General features: G+C 46.7%; 1 protein-coding gene and 1 long non-coding RNA gene across 2 annotated transcripts in view; one reads left to right on the top strand and one right to left on the bottom strand.

Moving 5' to 3' along the window:
• apbb1ip (amyloid beta (A4) precursor protein-binding, family B, member 1 interacting protein) overlaps nucleotides 1-18,478 on the top strand; it is a 172,775-nt gene that overhangs the window by 15,665 nt on the left and 138,632 nt on the right. The gene's annotated exons all lie outside the window — the stretch shown is intronic.
• Nucleotides 6,917-17,071, bottom strand: LOC144672755 (uncharacterized). The gene is made up of 3 exons (XR_013574164.1): nucleotides 16,824-17,071; nucleotides 8,917-9,229; nucleotides 6,917-7,415 (listed from the first exon to the last, which is right to left on the bottom strand). It is a non-coding gene; the product is annotated as an uncharacterized LOC144672755 (long non-coding RNA).

Raw genomic sequence — 18,478 nt, 5'->3', positions numbered from 1 at the left:
CTCATAATTGTGGCCAATGTTGATGCACAAGTTAGTAAGGGAATTAGCGTAATCACTACTGACCTGAGCTTCAAGGACCGATTGTTGTCTTAATTTACCCAAGCGTCAAGAAGACGGTGTACCCAGTAATTTGTTGGGGTCTGGCAACTGTTTATAAGAAGCTGGTAATATGCTAATAAAAGATTACACTGAACGCTTTCTTCTCAATGTGTGGTTCTGTCACACCACGCCTAATCAGTTAAAGATGGTGAAATAATTCATTAAGATATATATGTATAAATAAGCAAAGGTAAACACACATTCCTAGCAGTCATAATGATATACATTATGGATTTAAATATATTTTATGGAGCTCAATTTCCTCTCAGCCTTAGAATTATCCAAAACATAAGAGATGCATTAATGGGCCATAACATCTGAGCTCCAGGATGTTATATTTGGGGGATACCTCAGAGATGTGCTGGGGAACCTGCCCATCCTTACCCCCTACTCTGAAAATTCCCCAGGAAGGATTGCACAGCAATTGTCCGGGAAGTGCAAACTTTTAATGAGCAATTGCCAGCACTGGGAATCATCCGAAAATACGACTTAAATCGTTAAACGGAATGGCCCCAAATGTCTTACATCAATAGTTACCCAGAAAAAATTAAAAGAATTAAAATCAATTATAACTTCTGGGAAACCATTATACAGACCCACACTGAACCAGATGGGACTTCCCCCAACACCCCCAATTCCCAGGGAAGTCGCCCAGCCTTCACCTCCACCAGGGGTGAAGCAGGGGTCCCCCAGCCCTCAACTACCCCCTCACCAGGCCCCACTGCTGGCCACCTCCCCAACAACCCCACTACTGCCAGGCCCAACTTTCACCCCCAACCCTCACCCCCTCCCCAGAGCCACTCCTCCCAAGACCTGAGCCAACCCAACACCTCCTCCCCAAGGCCCGACACTCCCTTCCCGTAAGGCTTGACCTGACCCGACACCCTCCCCCCTACCCTCCACCAAGACTTGACCCAACAACCCCTGCCACCCCATTCCTACCCACGTACTTTATGCACTTACTTTCTCCCTAGCTTGTTAAGCTCCTTTAAATCTGGCTGGACCTTTAAACTTACCTGGTTGATGGCAGCTAGTGCCACAAAAAAGGAGCATGGCTTTCTTACCTGCGCCTCTACAGCCCTCAATGCTAGGCCCTGCGCAGATCTCACCTGGCTTGAGTCGGAAGGTTGGGCGAGATAGGATCGCCTGGATTTCAGGGTAAGAATTTGTGAGCCAAGTAGCAATCTGACTCAATTGCCAGTCCATTGGAAGTTGCGGTGTGTATTCATTGGGCAGAATTTTTAGCTTGGCAGGCGGGCACGGGCCCGACCAACTCGAGCGGTAAATAAAGTGTGTTGACGTCGGCCGAGCGTGCTGATGTCAACGCGCACTCTCGCAATATTTTGCTAGGTGGGCGCACAATGGAGACAGAGGCCCGCCTGCCATTAATTAAGTGGCCAGTTAAGGCACTTCAGACACCAATTGTCTCCGGCTTTACGTAGCCCGTGCAATTTTTAGGCCGTCGCATGGGCAAAACGGGCAGGCCACAATTTGCAAAACTTCATCCACAGGCTGGATAAGAGGGGTCAGTGGCCGTGTCAAAGCGATTAGTGAGGAGTTTAGGGTCTCAGTTGCTGCATGTTGCTTCTGTGAACAGGACAGCTTCACCTCGTTTCAGGGCTGCATTCAGAGCATTTAGAGGCTTCAGTTCAGGACTCAGCTGTTGTTTTCCAGGCCCCCGGAGGATTCACACCACGTGGGGCCTTCCAGATATCAGCCTTCCCTTACCCTGGAAATGGGGATTGTGGTCTCTGCTGGAGGCACCTCCTCCTCTGAGGGAGAGAGGGCCAGAAGGGGGAGCAGGCCAGGTGTCCCTATTCAGTTTCCAAGGGACCGACCTGTGGGAGGAGAGGCACAGTCACAAGGTGCGCAGGGCCACAGAAAGTCCAAGGCGGAAGGGGCCACAGAAGGTGCCAATATCCTGCTGCTAGGGTTTACAGGCGGCAATGCAGCTACCTCAGTATGTTTGAGATGTAATGCATACGGTAATGAATGAAAGTCAATGCACACCTGAACAGAGCTTCTGCCACCAGTTTGATGCAACTGTGGACAGCTGATTGGGACACTCCACAAAGATCCCCCACTGACCCCTGGATAGAGCCAGAGGCATAGAAGCTGAGGGCTACCGTGACCTTCAGCATTCACACAGTCAGAACTGATCTCAGGGCCGATCCTCTGACAAATGGAGGTCCCTGTCTCCCTTGAGAGGCAGAGCCTCCGTCGGCTCTGAAGATGTGCTTCCGATGCCTGGAACATTCAGGAGGTGCACTGCAATACTCCCCAGATCGTGTGTCACTGATAGTGGTTACGTGCTGCGCTCTCCACAATTGGGCGCCGGCAAGGGGGGACCCGCTGGAAGAAGAAGATCTTGAAGCAGCTGCGCAGGCCACAGATGATGAGTCCAGTAGTGAGTCCGAGGATGAGCACGGTGAGGAGAACGCTGAGGACATGGAAGCACACCTGGGTAATCTACAGGGAGGCACGGACACCCAGGATGTTTTGATCCAACGCTCCTTCAGCTAGACTGCCAAATAAGAACCACCACATGCCAGGGCTTCAGGCTCCATACTCAATCCCTGACAGGACCAGTTCTTTGGTCAACAACATACATTATGTGCCTTTGCAATAAAGTTTTAGGAGACACACATCCATCATAACATCACAGCCTGCCCTGCACCTACAGAACAAATGAAGTATACAGCGACCAGTTGCACAAAATAACATATCATTTACTTGTGAATGTGAAACATTGCAGAAATTCACATGAACCAGTGTTTTCCATCACACCTTTAAAAAAAGAAAAGAAAAATGGGGGAACCAAATATCACCCATGATCAGGCGCTTTAAGTGTTTGCTTGCAGGTGCTACATCTAGGTGCTCCCCCCTCGCTGGCACTGGCATTGGAGACAGCCTGCTCATTCTGCTGTCCTGTTGGCCTTGGCGGGCATCCTCTGGCCCGTGGGTCCTGTGCTGACACCGCCTGGGAGGGAGCAGCCAGTGCCATGGTTGGCATCTCCCCAATCGCCACAGCCCCATCAGATGCCACAGTCACTGGCAGAGGGGCGGAGGAGCTGCTGCCATCATCCAGAGTGCCCTGAGAGGAGCCTGCAGAGACAACAGGCAGCTTGTGTGCCAACATCAGGTTGCTTTGGACCTCCCTGCTCACCATTGATGGATGGGCATCTAGCTGGGATACTGGGTGCCCAATCCATCTCCCACACTGACACTGACCAGCTGAGGTCATTGCCAGTGTGAGGGCTTGCAGATCCAAGCACATCCCCAGGAATCCCTGATGGAGTCCCTGGAGGAGCCTCTCCATGAGAGTCACCACTCTCTCCATGGAGGAGGCATTGTGCTTGGCCATGAGGGTCAACACAGTGCTCATGCCCCACAATGGACACCATGGCACACATTCCCTCATGTATCTCCGCCAGCTCCTCCCGCACACCCTGTTGAACATCCAGCATCTGCTGCCTCGGGAACGACTCAAGAGGCCCATCATCAGCCATTGACTGAGCATTGTCCTGGTCTCCAGCAGTCCTCCGACTGCCGAAGCCGTGGGCACTCTCTGTCTCTGCCTGCACCTCAAGCAAGTGTGAAGTGGCTTCACCAATAATGCACCGATAGACTACACAGCGATGTTATGCCCACCGAGGTACTGGTATCTGCACTGGTGCCTGCTTCACAGAGAGGGTTTGACACAAATGCATAGTGAGCATGGTGGTCCTCAGGGGTCAGGCTCAGGCTCCTCTTGGCGACCAGCTGCTGGTGAGTCTAAAAGGGAGAAGAAGGACATGTCATTAGTTTAAGTCATGAAACTGCCACTGTGCATGCCTGGCCCCCTGATGAGACACAGATATGCTTCATGATGCCCTCAGCTTTCAATTATCAATGGGAATTCCAGGTTCCAGGCTTACATCAATATAGAGACAACACTGGAATGGTAGCAATAACCGACATTCTCACCTCAGTGCACTGCACTCTTATCTTCCTCTGGCACCCCAGCCTCACCACAGCCACTTAACCGAGGTGTATGGCGCCTCTCCAGCTCCAGGGCCTCCTGCTCGTATCGCGAGAGGATGAGGAGGTGTGGGGGTCCCCCACCAGTCCACGACCTCTCAGGATTGATATGGGATGTTTTCTTCTGAAAGGGCAGAGGAGCATTCATTAGTCCACTCTCTACCTGCAGCGCCATTGCAGCCTGGCCAATCCCACCTGAGGAACACCTCGCAGGGCTCAGCTGATTCATGACCCTGGAGTTGCAAGGCACACAGCCCAAGCAGCCAGGGTCACCCCCTTGGCCAGCTCCTGCCTCAATGACATTTGCCACTCACACTCTAAAACCTCTGAGGTCCACGAGGAGATGGGAAGCTCTTAACTGTTCTCCAAAGTGACCCATGCCAACATGGTACTCACCCTTCCCGATCGCAGGAGATCGTTGAAGCGCTTCCGGCATTGCACCCATGTGCGCCTCACCACATCGTGGCTGCTGACACTGAATGCAGCCTATCCCAGCTCTCCTCTCTGCCACCCCCTCCAGGAGGGCTGCGAGGCACTCATCCAAAAAACGCGGCACCGACTGCCCCGCCAGCCTGCCCTCCCGCCTGCCGTGTCCGCCCGCTACAGTTTTCATTCGCAACACTTCCACATCCCTCTGTGGCAGCTTTCCAGGGGCTGCCGAGGCCACATTTGAATCAGCCACCGGATCGCCATTGGGCCCAGTGGACATCATGCCCCGCCCCCGTCCCCCTCTTCGCGTTCACTCCCAGGCCATGTATTAATTGGCCCACCCGCATAAAATCATGGAGCGCTGCCAATGCGGGCAGCGGTTGACTTCCTGGCTGGCCCCGCCCGCTCCTGCCAATCCCGCACACCAAGGGTAAAACTCTGCCCATTGTATGAGTAATAACACAGCTGTTGCTAACTTCTATACATACTACTAAAATTACTCCTGGGAGTAAACAAGACTAAGACATATTTTACCTGTCTTTGCTTGTTAAGCCGTTATTAAAACTTTCTTCCTAAGCTCTCAAGACTTGACACTGAGAATCCTTTTCATCCCACCCCCACCCCATTCTAAATCCTAAAACACAGTGTCAGCTGCCCAATGGGAAACAATGCTGTAATTGTGTTATGACTGGTCCCTGGGTGTTATGATCCCGGACGAGGTACCCCAAATTGTTATGCTCCCTGGTGAGGAGGGATGAACTGGCCCCCCTTCTTTATTCAAATTCCTCTGTTGGTCCCAACAAGGTTAATTTAAATTTAAATTTTAATTTAATTTATTTTAATTTAAAAAGATCTCTTCCCTCGTGGATACCTATCCCCAGTCCAAACGTATTTATGTTTTAAAAGGAACCAATTTAACCAGACTTTCTTGAGCCAAAGAAGGAGTAAGTTTATTAGTTACTAAAATGCGAGGAAAAAATACCAAAAATGCAACACACATGCACACAGATTAGAAATGAGAAGTGAGTCCAAAAATAGAAGTTAAAAAAGATATACGAGTCAGTCTTCGCTTGTCCATGAGGAGTAGATGCTGAGACGTTGCAGCCATTAAGTTGGATGAGTCCAGTAGAGCTGACTCTGGCAGTTGAGCAGCTGGTTTAGAGACACTTGGTTCTGCAGGTTAGCTGAAATGAGTTGTGCTGTTTCATTTCTGACTGTGGCTTTGCTGACTTGTGACTTACTTCCAGCAATCAGAGAGAGAGATACTTTTTAACCTACAGGCCTAGGGATGCCTGGTTGATGTTCTTCAACTGTGACCTTCACAGAACACATTAGCACAGTAGAACTAGAGCACCAGGCTAGCACACAGAACTAGAGTTACAGTTGGCTTTTTAACCCCTTTTCTTGTGTATCCCTGGAAGGGAAAAACAAACATGACTTTTGCCCAGAAACTGCTTTTATCAACACAGATCATGCTCACAATCTGGAATATGACTCAACAGGGGATGGTTTTGCTAAGATGGTAATCAGTTTCTATTACCTCCACAACTACAGGAGATTACAGTTCAGTTTTTGCATTGCATCTCTTCCTTTGAAGTGTCTCTGTCTGAAGTAGGCATTGACATATTTTTAGGCGTGACATTCTGTTCTCTCTGGACTAGTTGGTCAAGTGTCATCCATATAGGAATGTTCCAACAAGTGGTTACTTTACAGTCTCAGGCAGTTTTTGCTTGTAGGTCCTTTTTTTAAAGAAAAAACACGTCTTACTCAAAAGTTCAATATTCCCATAAGTTTTGGGGCTATGATCCATGGTCATGACAATTGTAAAAAAGTTATTGTTCGTATTGTAGGCCAGTGGTCGCAGTAATTGTTTAGCCATCCAGGGTTCAGGACATGAAATTGTATTCAATAAATATGGTAACTTTGAAGTCAGCCCCAGAAAAATTATGAGGAAAGCTGCTGTATTGCTAGGAAAACCCAACTGGTTCACTAATATCCTCCAAGGAGGGAAACCCATCACCTTCACCTGGTCTGGCTTACATGTGGTACTAGGCCGGGATTTTCCGGCTCCACCCACAGCTGGGATCTTCCGGTCCCGCCGAAAGTCTTTTGGCTGGCCCACTGGTCCTGCCACGATGGAGCGGGAAAAGCCCGGGAAAAGTCCCACGTTATGTAGATGACTCAAAACCCTGAGAACACCAAGGGATTGGCAGTAAATACTGGCTTGTCCGCCTCACCCAGATCCCAAGAAAAAAAACAAAAACACAACTAAAATGAGACAAGATATACAGAAATCTGGTGACTAACCGTAGATATGTAGTGACCTCAGGGTTCCCCTGGGATCCCCTTGTGGACCTCCTAGGATCTTGGCTCCCATTTGAAAACTAATACGCTGGGGAATGTGTTTTCCTTCATGCCAAAGCCATCTGTTATGTTTCTGTGATACTGCTTATCTGCACAACAGAAGGCAAAGTTTGTTGAGTAGTACCACAAAATTCTGACAAAATGTTCATTTTGTAATAGATGCTTATGGCAGAATTAGCAGATCATTAAAAGGGTGGTCCAAATTTATTACACTTGCTCATAGTAAATGTGCGGTTAGCGTGACATCATTTAATTACACTTTTCAGCTCAATTCTGCATGTGAGACCATAAGGTTGCCAACTTCAGTGGTACGTATCCCAGAAGATTCCAACACGTGACTGCTGGCTTCCAGTCACTCTCCCCCACGCTCCCTCAGTTGGTAGCCGGACACATCTATCCTCACGGTGTTCTGGCTTTCCACTCAAATTAGACAGTGAATAGACTTGCTCATTACCCAATTGGATGCTTCTTGACTGTCAGTCACATTTCTCCAATATCAACACCTGCAATATTTTATAACAAATAAACAAAAAAATGTTTAAAGTAATTGAAAGAAAGCGCACAATCTGTTTTTGACCTGGTTGCTCATAAGAGTACAGGAGTTCTTTAATTTCTGGCACCTCCAAGACAGTTTGGCAGAGTGAACAACCCTAGATGACAGGCACTGGCAATGTATGCACGCTTCTCAGCAGAGATCTCTGAATCGTGATCAAGAATGGAAACCATGGCTGATTCTTCCCAGAAACACAGGCCAGTACTAAGGTTCCTCTAAAGCAGTGCAGAGCAGCAACCATCACTGGAACCTTCTTGTTCTTTGTGGCTCAATGCCATTTCCCCATGCTACATTAAACACCTCCCACCATTCGAACACACCAGACTCGAGCTACTCTCAAAGCCCTTGAAGTTTTTTTTAATACAAATTGGCATCACTTAAAAGTAGGAAGTCAGAGCAGTAGAACCTGTTTTCACTAAGATGTAGGCCAATGTACTTTGTAAATCCAATTGTTTATAAAGTCATAATGAAAACAGGCATCTCTGATAAATCATTGTTGTTGTCAGCTTAACATCGGTAATGGAATCCTTACCTAAAGATGTGATCGAAAAATATTTGGGAACTGAAATTATAGTAAAGACCAGTTTGCACTAATTTCCAGAGGCAAGTTCATGCTTGGCCACCTGATTTAATTCTTTGAAGAAGTAACATGAAGAGTAGACAAGATTAATGCAGTAGACATGATGGCCCAGATCCTCCAGTCTCTAGATCGTTGGAGATAGGAAGTATTCCCCCAAGATGTGCTTTGGGACCCCGCAGAAGTCCCAACACACTGACTCTGTGGGAATTGGCTGGGAAGTTTGAACTTCTGATGGGCAATTCCCCTGCTCCTGGGGACCCGCCAAAAAAGCCTCCAACTCTGAGTTAGATTCGGTGACTTCAGACTGTTCCGACCTAGTTACCCAGGAAATATTAGACAGGAAAATCCTCATCTCACTCCTAGGTAACTTTAAAACCAAGCCCGCAATCACTCACACTGACGCCCAACCCTACGACTCCCCCATCCTGACACCCCCACTCACTCAACCATTCGACTTCCCCGCCAACCCGACCTGATTCAATCTCACCACCCGCCTGCCCCGCCAACACCCAATTCCCCCCACCCAATCGGACGTCAACCTCACCACCAACTCCCCCCCACTGATCCCCCAACTCCCTCCCCAACCTGACCTGACCCAACCTCACCACCCAGCCCACCTGTCGCCCTATCCATCTACCTCCCTACCCACCTACCGCCTCATCCACCTTCCACCCTACCCCCTTACCCACTTATCTCACCCACCTGCTAACCTACCCCTTACCCACTTACCTCACCCACCCTTCCCCCTCACACACCTACACACTCACACATTCACCGATTCACTCCCCCATTCACAACATTGTTCAGTACATGAACACACCAAAAAGCTGTTTAAATGTCCCAGCTTTTTAGTGTGTTAGTGAACGCTTACCAGAATATGGCAGCTAGTGCCGTAAAAAGGGATGTGACTTGTCTTCCCCTGGTGATCCAGCGCTACAAGGAATTGAAGGTATAGGCTGCATTTCTGCCAGAATCAGAAGACCTGACCAGGAAGACGGAGCTCTGGAATGGTGCAAAAAAGGAGCTGAGCGGCAGGCCGGTGGTGATTGCTGCTCCTCAGGAGATTGAGGCCCACATATTTGGATTTTGAAAAGGTCTTCAATAAGGTACCATTTGGAAGATTCAATACTGAAGTGAGAACTTGTGGAGTCAGGGGACAAGTAGCAGGATACAGAGCAAGCTGGCTGCAAAACAGAAAATAGAGAAAACGGGGATTAAAGGTAGTTACTCGGACTGGCATAAGGTGGGAAATGGAAAGGTGCTGGGATCACCATTGTTCACCATTCACATAAATGGTTTGAACTCGGAATTGGAAGTACAATTTCAAAGCTTGTGGACAAAACCGAATCAGAGAGCGTAATTAATGCAGGGGATGATTGTGACAAAATACAAGAAAACATTAATGAACTTGCAGAATAAGCAGGTAATTGGCAAATGAACTTCAATGTAGCAAGTGTGAGGTGGTATACTATCCTAGGAAGTACCGTACGAGGAAGATAAAGGAGTAGAGTGATCTTGGAGCACAGATACATAAATCACTAAACGTAGTGCTTCAGGTTAATAATGCCATAAAAAGCAAACAAAGCAAAGGTGTTCATTCCTAGAAGGATAAAATTGAAAAGCAGAGATTATGGGCAGAATCTTCTCATCCCGCCAGCAACGAGAAGCATGGCAGGCAGGGAGGCCAAAAATCGGATATGAACAGTTGGAATGCTGTTCTCGGGACTGGGACTTTAAAGGCAGGTCGAGCTCCCCAATGAACATTGTCAGGAAACCCTTTATCATATATTAGTATGTTATGCATGCTCATTAAAAGGCCACCACGCCGGAATTAAGTTTCCTCACCAAATTAAGTTCCCTGCCGACGGGAACTTAGAATGTTCACTTTTATGATAAGTGGTGTGCACCCGGTGATCTTCATTTCTCCCCTGACTTTGAGGTCAGTAGATGCTGCTTTCTCCTTCTTGTGGGTCGCTCATAACTTCACTCATATCGGGTGCCAGCAGGAAAAGCAGCGCCAAGGCTGGAATTGGGGTGGTAGGGTGGAAAGGTGGAGCGGAGGCTGGGCCTGGAAGACAGGCTAAGGGAGGAAGGGAGGGAAGCTGTCCAGGCTCCCTTTAAGTATGGTGGCCAGACCTTCGAGCCCATGAGATAAAAGCGGGGAGGGCGACTTCCTGCCCGCACCCGCCATGAGATTCAGCGTGTTCCACAGGTATGCATAAGTAATGAGCTGAACAGTGCAAGATTGCACACGTTCAGCCATCCTCCCCCTTTGTCCCCACCAAAACGGAAATCACTCACAATTCCGTGACAGCCACCAAACTTAGACTTCAGAGCAGAAGAGTCTGCCGTTCGTTAAGCTTGTATAAAACCTGGTTAGACCACACTTGAATTGAACATCTCTGTTGTCCATTTTATAAAAGAATATAGAAGCACTGGAGAAGGTGCAAAAATGGATTTAATGGAATGATATCAGAATGGAGAGGTTATACCTATCAAGAGCGATTAAACAGGCTGGGGCCCTTTTCTCTAGTAAAGAGAAAATGGGTGACCGGATGATGTCTTTAAGATTATGAAAGGGTTTAATAGGGTACATGTAGAGAAGATATTTCCTCCTGTGGAAGAGACCAGAATTAAGGCCCATATATATAAGATAACCATTAATAAATCCAATAGTAAATTCAGGATAGATTTCTTCACCCAAAGTGGTTAGTCTGTGGAACTCACAGCCACAAAGAGTAGGTGAGGTGAATAACATGTTTACATTTAAGGGAAGCTAAATAAACACATGTCACTAAATAAAACAAAACCCTTCAACTCCCTCCCTATCAACCCTGTGGGTGTATCTAAACCACATGGACTGCAGTGTTGCAAGAAGGTGGCTCACCACCAGTTTCTCAAGGACAGTTAGGGATGGGCAACAAATGCTGGCCTAGCCAGCGACGCCCACATCCCATGAAAGAATAAATTTTAAAAGCCATGAAGTAAAAAAGAATAGAAGGATATGTTGCTGTGATTTGATGAAGAAGGATGGAAAGAGGCTTACATGGAGCATAAACCCTGCCAAGTAGCCTGTTTCAGTGCTGTACATACTATGGGCCTGAACTTCCATGGGGTGGCAGTCAGAGTTGGAGTGCCACTCCACTCCTACTTTTTAGCTGAAATATTTTTGATCCTATCTCACCCGACAGTCCGACTCAGGCCGGGCAAGACCTGTGCAGCGCAACGTCACTTTGAGGTCTAGCATTGAGGGCTGTAAAGTCGGATGTAAGGAGGTCATGCCTCCTTTTTTGTGGCACTAGCTGCTGAGAACCAGATAAGTTAAAGGTCCAGTAAAGTTTGAAGTTATTTGACAGGCCTGGGAAAAGGTAAGTGTATCAGGTAAAAAAGGCAGGATTTGGGGAGGAGTAGATTTTGAGCAAGAATTTATAGTGTATTCGGGACAGTTTCCTAGAGGAATGTGTTGTGGATCCAACCAGGCTATTTTGGATCTGGTAATGTGTAATGAGGCAGGTTTAATAAATGATCTCGGAGTGAAAAATCCCCTAGGAAACAGTGACCATAACATGGTAGAAATTAGCATTCAGTTTGAGAGGGAGAAACTTGAGTTGGAAACAACTGTGCTAAACTTAAATAAGGGTAATTACAAAGGAATGAGGGCAGAGTTGGCTGGAGTGGACTGGGAAAGGAGTTTGGCCGAAAAGATGGTTGATGAACAATGGCAGACGTTTAAGAAAATAGTTAATTACTCACAATAAAGATATATCCCAGTGAGGAAGAGGAATTTTAGGAAGGGGGTAAACCAACTATGGTTAGCCAAGGAAGATAAGGATAGTATCAAATTGAAAGGAAAAACATACAATGTGGAAAAGATTAGTGGCAAGCCAGAGGATTAGGAAAGTTTTAAAAATCAACAAAAGATGACCAAAAAATAATAAAGAGGGAGCAAATAAACTCTGAGGGTAAACTAGCAAGTAATATAAAAATGGACAGTAAGAGCCTCTTTAAATATATACAAAGGAAGAGAGAGGCGAAAGGGAACATAGACCCCTTAGAGAATGAGGCTGGGGAAATAATAATGGGAGATCAGGAAATGGCAGAGGAGTTGAATAAATACTTTACATCAGCCTTCATTGTAGAAGACACTAATAGCATTCCAAAAATACTAAACAATCAAGGGGCAAAAGCTGGGAGGAAATAAATACAATAACTATCACTAGATAAAAAGTACTAGGGAAACTAATGGGGCTAAAGGCCGATAAGTCCCCTGGGCTTGATGGGTTGCACCCTAGGATATTAAAGGGAGTGGCTACAGAGATAATGGTTGCACTGGTAGTAATCTTCCAAGAATCCTTAGATTCTGGAAAAGTCCCAGAGGATTGGAAAATTACCAATGTAACACCCTTATTTGAAAAGGGTGGGAGACAAAAAACAGGTAACTATAGGCCAGTTAGCTTAACATCCATCATTGGGAAAATGTTGGAGTCAATTATAAAGGATGTAATAGCAGAGCATTTAGAAATGTATAATATAATCAAGCAGAGTCAGCATGGCTTCATGAAGAGGAAATCATGCCTGACAAGTTTATTAGAATTGTTTGAGAAGGTAACAAGCAGGACAGATAAAGGAGTACCAGTAGATGTAATATATTTGGATTTCCAAAAGGTGTTCGATAAGGTACAGCACATAAGGCTACTTAATAAGATAAAAGCCCATGGTGTTTGGGGTAGTATATTAGCATGGATAGAGGATTGGCTAATGAATAGAAGACAGAGGGTTGGGATAAGGGGGTCATTTTCAGGATCGCAACCTGTGACTAGTGAGGAGCCACAGGGATCAGTGCTGGGGCCACAATAATTTACAATATATATTAATGACTTGGGTGAGGGAAATGAATGTACTATCGCCAAGTTTGCGGATGACACAAAAATAGGAGGGAAGGCAAGTGGCTAGGATGACTAAAAGAGTCTACAGAGGGATATAGACAGGCTAAGTGAGTGGGCAAAATCTTGGCAGATGGAACATAACATGGGAAAATGTAAGGTTATGCACTTTGGCAGGAGGAATAGAGGAGCTGAATATTACTTAAATGGAGAAAGGCTGCAGAAAGCTGCAGCACAGAGGAATTTGGGGGTCTTCGTGCATGATTCACAAAAAGCTAGCATACGAGTTCAGCAGGTAATAGGGAAGCAAATGGAATGTTGGTCTTTATTTCAAAGGGAATGGAGAATAAGGGGAGAATTTTCTCACCATTAGGCAGGCTGGTCGAGAGCGGGCGCTGGCGGGCACAGAGCCGATCGCCACCCGCAATCGGCTTCACGCCACCTTTTTACATGGGCAGTCCAATTAAGGCCCGCCCAGCATGACATGCACCCAATAGCGCTTAGCCGCCATGAGCTGGGACCTGTTTATGAATTTTCATTAAAATTTTTATTTAATTAATAAACCCTTCATGAAACCTCATCCCGCCCGTGGATGAGGTTTCATGAAAAATGCATAGGCCACCTGGGTTCTTCACTTGCCCGCCAACCTTAAGGTTGGACGGGCAGCCCTGACAATTGCTTTAATTAGTTTATTAATGGCCTTAACAGGCCTTTGACAGTCTGGCAGGCACACAGTGGACTCCGGTGCTTGTCCACCAAACGGAAGATCAGAATGACCCGCGATGACGGCGGGATGCACGCCCAACGTCACCGTGCATCATTTTACACGTCAGCATGTGGTCCCCCCACCCCCATGCACCTTACAGAATATTCTGCCCTAATTATAGATATAAGTCTTGTTAAAACTATACAAGGCATGCGTTAGGCCACACCTAGAATACTGTGAACAGTTTTGGTCCCCTTATTTAAGGAAAGATATACTGGCATTAGAGGCAGTCCAGAGAAGGTGCATTAGGTTGATCCCGGGTATGGAGGGATTTTCTTATGAGGAGAGGTTGAGTAGGTTGGGCCTCTACGCATTGGAGTTTAGAAGAATGAGAGGTGACCTTATTGAAACACATAAGATTCTTAGGGGGCTTGACAGGGTAGATGTTGAGAGGTTGTTTCCCCTTGTGGGGGAGTTTAGGACCAGAGGGCATCATCTCAGAGTAAGGGGTCGCCCATTGAAGACAGAGGTGAGGAGGAATTTCTTCTCTCAGGGGTAGTGAGTATGTGGAATTCTTTACCGCAGAGGGCTGTGGAGGCTGGGTGGTTAAGTATATTCAAGGCTGAGAAAGACAGAGTTTTAATCAGTAAGGGAATCAAGGGTTATGGGGAGAAAGCAGGAAAGTGGAGGTGTGGATTATCAGAACAGCCATGGTCTCATTGAGTGGCAGAGCAGACTTGATGGGCCAAATGACCTACTTATGCTTCACATCTTATGGGGCAGAATCTTCTGTTCGGCGTGCAGGGGGGCCCTGCACACCAACGTGTAAAATGACGCGCAGTGACATCGGGCGTGTGTCCCGACATCACCGCGCGTCATTCGGGTCTTCAGTTCGGCGAGCTCACACCAGAGGCTGCTGCTCGCCCACCGACCTGTCAAAGGCCTGTTAAGGCCATTAATAAACTAATTAAAGCAATTGTCAGGGCTGTCCGTCCACCCTTTAGGTTGGTGGGCAGGTGAAAAGCCCAGGTGGCCTTTGTGTTTTTCATGAAACCTCATCCACTGGCAGGATGAGGTTTCATGAAGGGTTTATAAATTAAATAAAAATGTTAATGAAAATTCATAACCACGTCCCAGCTCATGAGACACTGTCACATGAGGGGACATGCCTGAATAATTTTATTTTTTTTATTTGTTCCGTCTTTAACACTGATCTTAATCTCCCTGGGGTAGCTCCGTGCCTCAGGGAGATTTCCGCGCTCTTTCGTGCACATGCGCAAAAGAGCGCAGGCCCCTACTCTCCCTCCTCCTCCCCACCTGCACAGGTATTGCTGAGTGCTACCGGGTGTGCGTCACGCTGGGTGGGCCTTAATTGGCTTGCCCACATAAAAAGGCAGTGCACAGCCGATCGCGGGCGGCAATCGGCTCCGCACCTGCCCCGCCCGCTCCCAACCAGCCTGCGCTGGGGAGAAAATTCTCCACATGGTCTTATGGTCTTATGGTTGGAGGGTGTCGAGTCAGGCCTCAGTGAGAGGGGTGGTCGGGTTGGGCTTTGGGTGGGGGCTGGGTTAGGCCTCAGAGGCGTAGGGGAGTTGGGTCAGGCCTCGGCTGTGTGGGGGTTGGGGGGGTGGTCTGGTCAGGCCCTGGGGAGGGGGTTTGGGTCGGGCTCAGTGGGAAAGGCAGGCGGGGACTCGGGTCCAGTTAGGCCCCCAGCAGGGGCGGGTTGGGTTGGTTCGGGCTGGGAGTTGGGTCTGGCCGAGCCTAAGAGTCAGGAGTTGGGCCTTGGGAGGGTTTGGAAAGAGTCCCCATAGCAGGGTTGGAGTTCCATGGGGTTGATGGAATCCTGTGGTGGGGGGAGCTCTTTGTGGGAGGGGTTGGGGGAGTCCTCTGGGGTTCCGGGGGGGTAGGGTGAGTCCCATGGGGTGGGGTGGGGTCAATGTTGGTTGTACAATACTTCCCCAGAAGTTAGAAGTGGTTTTAATTCTTCTAATCTTTCTGTGTAACTATTGATGTGACACATTCAGAACCATTCAAAGTTTACAATTTAAATCGCATTTTTGGATGGTTCCTAGTGCAGGGCAATTGCCCATGAGAAGTTTCGATTTCTGGGAACTTCTGGGTGGGCTTCCCCAGCGCATCTTTGTGGTACCCCTTCCCACTCCCATTTCACTACCCTGGAGCTCGGAGGTTAAGGCCCTATACCATTGTGTAACGTAATTTCAGGGAATTTTATTGAGCTGTTTCATCTTGTGAAAGCGTCACTGTACTTCCCGTCAGTGGGCCTCATTTCTCCTCTAGGCCAGAAGTTGCAGCCTTGTGGTTTGCTCTCCTTGCAGAAACCATGCACTATCCTGGACTCAGACAATCCTAGATTGGCTGTCCCTTTATTTCTCTCCTAGTCACTCAATAAGATGGTATCAGCAACAAAGCACACTCAATGCACAAAGCCAATTTAGCTTCTATATACCTGTGCACTGATAATAGCATAGGAATAGAAACAAGGAGGAATAGCAGGTTACTTTTAGCACCAACTGCTCCAATAATAAACTGTTTCAATAAGAAGTATTTCAAGGTAGGATACTGTAATGAGTTTTGATATGGATGTGGATATGGTAAGCAGTTTAAGGTACAAGTTTTAGTATAGATACGAATATGGATAATGGATTTGCGGCAGGTCAGTATATAGGTCAAAATCATGGATGTGGGCATTGGACTTGGCTTTGATATGAACCTACGTATAGGTATTGATCTTGCTCTTTTAGTTCAGAGATTTTTTTAATGGTTCAAGGTATCATTTTTTGTTTCGACAATATGGATGCTTTACATACCTCCATGAATAATGAGACATTCACCGAAAGAGGCAAGTGTTTATGCTATTCCAACCCGCTTTTAACTATGAAAAGAGTGGTCCTTTAACAGATATTTATGCTTTGGATCTTCTAAAGCAGGACAAAATAATCACAAGCTGTCCCCAGTACCACAGAAAAGTGAATGATTGAAGAGAAATTAAACATCCTGCTTTCTACTGAAAACAGATTCATTTTTGCTGGAATATGTTTATAACTATAACACACTTCATTGGATTTTTGTGAAGCACCTCATGCAGCTATGCAGTTTCCTTTCAAAGAACGTGTTCAGTTATGCCTCAAAAGCTTAAAATAGTTTGGTGATTGTTACACTGTGAATCACCAGCCTCAGTAGGGTAATTTCCTGTGCTGAATGGAAGGACACACTGACCACCAGTTAGTACCATGGAGTTAATGATTGCAGACTTGTGCTCTGTCGTCAAGTTCTAATCACAATAATAACAAAATGACCGATGGGAATATTTCACTCAGCTTTCTCGTGCTTTCCTTCGCTATTTCCCAAAGCCCTCTAAAATATGTTCACTCAAGAGCATCAGAGGAGCCGTAATTTTTCTGGCCATAATTTTTCAGTCTTCCTTAGACTCAGGGGTTGTGTCAGACGGCTGGAGAATTGCAAACGTTACACGCTTGTTCAAAAAAGGGTGTGAAGATAAGCCCAGCAACTACAGGCCTGTCAGTTTAACTTTGGTGGTGAGGAAACTTCTAGAAACAATAATTAGGGACAAAATTAATAGTCACGTGGACAAATGTGGGTTAATCAAGGAGAGCCAGTAAGGATTTCTTAAGGGATTTGCTCGTAAGGAAGATTTTGTACTCGTGCGAGTAAAGCATCTTAGTGGCAGGAGTGGAAAACATTTCTGTTTTGTAGAACAATGACTAAAGTCAGATTCAAGCAGGTGCAGTTTAGACGTGCCCCCCAAAAAAATCATCCTAACCTCAGGAAAATGCTCCTGATGGTCGTTCCCCAAACCAATCACAAGCCATCTTTACTTCTAGGAATAGTACCTGTTTTAAAATAATTTGATTAAAGCCTTTGTTAAATTCAGAGGGAGCCCTCTGTGCACTGGGTGTTGCAAAATTTGAAACCAGCTCTCTTTAAAAGTGTTTATGATTTTGCCACAGTTCGTGCATAGTGGAAATATAGTTGCTTTAGTTTGTTTTCTCCGTTTGTTTATTTTCCATGCTCACAATAAATTCACAGCAGCCTTTAGTTTATCCTGACAATTTATCTTTCAAACATTTTGAAATAATTGAATGCTGTAACTTAAGTTCAAATTTGGTTTCAATTAACAGTGCAAGTTATCATACGTATTAGGAGCAGTAGTAGGCCATTCAGCCCCTTGAGCCTACTCTGCCATTCAATAAGGTCAGTCAGGGGTCATATCCTATCTTCAGCCCCAGTGTGCAGCGCAACTTAACTCCTGACATAATTCAGTCCTTTCATTTCATTTTCTACTAAATTATCTCTAATAAATGGTAACAATGAACGTTCTAAAATACAGCCAGATAACTGTAAAGAAATAATCAAACATTCTTCTACTTGCAGCCTGTACTGAGTAAAATTGAAAACTAAAACTATTTCTCATTTGGATCTTGAGACCCGGTGGGCGGTGGGTCGCTGGGACGGCATTTTACCAGCAAAAGCCAATTAAGAGGCTGCCACTGGGGCTGCTGTCCAATTGAAGATGGCGACCCACCACCTTGAGCTACCAGAGGGCTGGCAGCTTGGCAGTCTCGGCAGCTTCACCAACACAGGTGGCCACTGCTGAGGTTGCAGGGTGAATGAGAGGGTGCTTCCTGCTGAGGAGCCCTGGAAGAGAAGGTAATTTTGTTTAAGTTTGGTACTAGGGCCAGGCATGAGTTGGCAGGGGGGGTTGTGTGTGCACCGTCCATTGGCGATATCATCATCGCTGAGGTGGCATTGCTGCCAGGGAACCCTCTGTGGGCGATGTAGCAGCCACAAAGGAAGACCCCTAC

Source organism: Cetorhinus maximus, chromosome 3, assembly GCF_964194155.1.
Source record: "Cetorhinus maximus chromosome 3, sCetMax3.hap1.1, whole genome shotgun sequence".
In the NCBI taxonomy this organism is placed as follows: Eukaryota; Metazoa; Chordata; class Chondrichthyes; order Lamniformes; family Cetorhinidae; genus Cetorhinus; species Cetorhinus maximus.
The sequence above is the reverse complement of the archived record's forward strand: the minus strand, read 5'-3'. Positions and strand labels throughout refer to the sequence as shown.